Genomic DNA, 3,358 nt, shown 5'->3' with positions numbered 1-3,358 from the left:
ATTAAAGGATGCCTGGTGGACTAAATTGTACTCATCTTCCATGCGTCACCACGGACCTTTAGCAGGAATTCTGAATAAATGCTCTAAGCAGCTTTCCACATCCACAAGAGCAGCAATAACGCAAATAGATCATTGAGATGAAATCCTGTAACCACCTCAAATCAAATGTTCCACTTAAGTGCATATTAAGCAGAATGGATATCCTTGTGCACACTATTAATGTGCTCACCCATCTCCACCTTTAGCACATACTGTATTGTTTTAACAATCTCCACTGCTATTGCCACAATGAGAGTGCAGTCAATGCTTTTTATTGCTTAACACCATTACTGCTCCATTCCGGTTCATTTTATATAGTTGACGGTGCTAAATTGTAGATAAATGATTATTATTATTACCTTTGTCATGTGTGCTTCTCTATTGTCTTGGTCAAATATGCATAATAATAACCCGTGGTGTAGCTTCTATTGTTAAAGAAGGAAGCAGCTAAAACTAAAAAGGAAATAAATCTAATTATGGATTATGTGCAAAAGCATGTGACTATTCTCATTCATTGAATATAAACTGTCCATAAGCGTGAACGATTGTGAACAATGTGACAGCCCTATGATTGACTGATGATCAGTTCAGGGTGTATGCTGCCTCTCAATTACAAAGTACAAGGAAAGGTGTTACTGTCAGCATGTAAGCTTAGCCAACATTGACTGGTTAAATAATAGCTAAATAAACTATGTTTATCATCACCATACAGTTGATTGTCTTGCAACCAGGCGTATTGCTGTTTTGTTTACCTTTACTTACAGAATAGATACTGTCATCACAACATTATTTTGTCCTGAAACTGCCAGTTGTGTCCTTTGGGAGTGGTTACCCTTTGACTTACATGCAGTGGTGTGTACATGCACTGTAGGAATATAATTATTTCCAGTATTTTTTTTTTTTTTGGTGTGTACCTACCTATGTTTATCTTTGCAGGTTAATGGTAAGATGTTAGTGACTTTACATGAAAGTAACAGCTCGTGCTCATCAAATTCATCATAAGTGGATGGCATTTGCCTCAACAAAAACTTTCTTGAACGGGCACCACCTTTGCTTTTATTCCTATCCATAGCGCAACAATAACACACCATCATTCAATATACTTTTCATTCAGCCTTAACGTCATGTTGATTTTCTCTGTACACATCTCTGTCTTTCCCTCGCAATATCCCTGATATAAGTGTCCCTCCTCCATTTCTTCTGATTCACAGTACATGGCCAGCTGCAGGTATGCTACATCTTCTCCTATATATGGTGATAGTAATCTGTAATAACAAGGATTAGAATCCTGAATATAGTATAGTATTTTTCTTTTATTCTTCAAGCAAGTCTATCCACACATAAGAAGAGCTGTAAACTAAAAAAACTTACCAAATTTCAAAATAATCAATCTTGCAATGTAATTCATGTTGTAGAGTGCAGACTCTATTATCCTTTGTTGAGCACGTTCAAACTGAACCAATGGAATGTTTTGACTGGATGACATGTTTGTAAAATTTGCATTCTTGGGTATGAATATTTTTTTTTCAATAGATCCAGATGGTTTTGTTTTGTGAAATAGATCTTCATATACAGTATTTCTTGCTATGACCTGATTTGGAGAGAATCATATTACCAATACATTTATTATTGCATTTTACATGGTTATACTGACTTGTAAATGTGTGCGTTTGACTGTGTTAAGAGATTTCTGCATTGCTTGGACTGACAAATGCATCTTACAATGCGTACTTAAATACATGCACTACATTGAATCTTTTTTTTAAATTGCTAATTTCCTGATTTCATTCAATGTGGTCGTATTTTTAATGGTCATAAAATAGGCCATAGCTGTGTGCTAAATTATTACTCTCTCCAAAACATCCACAAAATTATGTTGCATTTATTGTAAGTGCTGATGAAAAATGGAAAATTATAGATTTGCCCATATTTGATACAAATCTTTTGATACACTGAAAATATTTTAGCTATACTTTACACACTTATGCGTTATACCAAAGATACACACAAATGATTCATGCACAGATACTATTTTGCACATACAGTACATGTTATTATTGTCATTACATAGAATTAAAACATAAGCAGTACAATGTCTTTTTAAGCTGGCGATTTTACCTACATGGTGTCTTTAAATGTATTGTAGTATGAAAAAAATTTGTGCAAGAGGAAGCACCCTGTGGCAAACTAGTCGTCAAAAAATACAATGCGTACATGTACAAGTGATGCATCATTCGACATTCGAATATTATAACCCTTTTAGCTCAAGCATTGTCATTTTCCGTGCGTCATTAAACGTCACCGGTACATTATTCAACATTCGCCAGCAGCCGGCCCAGCAGTCCGTCATCATCTGTCAGTTATTATTTCAGGCCCGCTCAGTCTGTCACATGGTCATCATTAATTTAATTGCGTCTTCCGTCATGCGCTAAATTACAGCTCGTCACCAATACTTTAGGACCATCAGTAAACAAACTTTTTACAACTGTTTGGATGACTTTACATGAAAACATTTAAAAAGTGATACTATTACTGATCCCCACCCTGACCCTTGTAGCTGGGGTACTCTAACAGGGAAATATTCCCCTTGAGGAACACCAACTTCTGAAAGTTGGTGCCTAGCCAGGACAGCCCTCTTCAGCCTGAGGATGTCGCCGGCTATGCGACCGCCATGCGCTGAAAAGTTGTCATTGGCGGGCCGTCATGCGCCGAAGCGTAGTCGGCGACCGGGTGCGGCCGTCACGCACTGAAATGTAATTGTTGACAAGTGAGCTTGCAGAAGGCCGTGACCGGCCCGGAAATACACCGACCATTCGAGAAAATTAACATATTTTCCCCAAATTCCCAATGGCCACCCCGCCCCTTGCCTGAGCTATGGTAGCCCAAAAGTGATTTAAAAAAACACATACTCATACAGACAAAACATCCAAGGGAATCGCACGGCAAAAAAGGTTGGGGCCGCACTAACATTAAACTTTGACGTCAAGGAGGGAGCTGCAAAATATCATCCTGCGGTGCCGCAAATGGCCCCTGTGCCATGGGTTTGAGACCCTTGATTTAGCATCTTAAATGAATCTAACATGCAGATTCTTGGAATGTGGAAAAGCGGAGTGCCAGGTGAGTAGCAGGCCACTCACATATGGGCATTATTCGTTGTCTCAGGATGCACACCCAAAACAAAACAAGAAGCTTCACACCATTCAAATATAGTACCGGTATGTTTAACATTTGTAAGCAAAAAAATGCAAACAATGTGTTTACCTGTTTTAAAAGTTGTTGTACTTGATGTCTGACTATTACCATGTTTCATTTTTCAGCC

This window comes from Filicampus tigris, chromosome 8 (genome assembly GCF_054856515.1).
Source record: "Filicampus tigris isolate MCC_2025a chromosome 8, RoL_Ftig_1.0, whole genome shotgun sequence".
In the NCBI taxonomy this organism is placed as follows: domain Eukaryota; kingdom Metazoa; phylum Chordata; class Actinopteri; order Syngnathiformes; family Syngnathidae; genus Filicampus; species Filicampus tigris.
This window is presented reverse-complemented; position numbering follows the sequence as displayed.